The following is a 293-nucleotide window of genomic DNA, read 5'->3' on the forward strand; positions in this document are numbered from 1 at the left end:
ATTGTGAAAGCGAAACTACTTTGTTTGGCCTTCCAAAAGAGGACGATATCCGCTTCGTCATGCCTAGATCTGATCCATGCTGATCGCTGAGGAAATACAGTACATCAACTTCGCGCTGTGGATCGCCGGATCGGCTTTCACCGTGGACGAAGCGTAGTCCTGCCTGGGGTCGTCACATGTGGTTGCTGCAAGCCCGCCCGCCGGCCATTCCTCACTCAAGCCCGCCGGCCGCCGCTCACTCAAGCCCGCCGTGTGTGACGCTGTGTTTCGTTGTGAAAGCGAAACTACTTTGT

The 293-nt window shown here is 55.6% G+C and overlaps 1 protein-coding gene across 1 annotated transcript in view; it reads left to right on the forward strand.

The window, feature by feature from the left end:
- Positions 1 to 293, forward strand: part of LOC107698201 (2-phosphoxylose phosphatase 1-like) — a 15,437-nt gene that overhangs the window by 13,434 nt on the left and 1,710 nt on the right. The gene's annotated exons all lie outside the window — the stretch shown is intronic.

The sequence above is a fragment of the Sinocyclocheilus anshuiensis genome, unplaced genomic scaffold (genome assembly GCF_001515605.1).
Source record: "Sinocyclocheilus anshuiensis isolate Anshui unplaced genomic scaffold, SAMN03320099.WGS_v1.1 scaffold3203, whole genome shotgun sequence".
Classification (NCBI taxonomy): Eukaryota; Metazoa; Chordata; class Actinopteri; order Cypriniformes; family Cyprinidae; genus Sinocyclocheilus; species Sinocyclocheilus anshuiensis.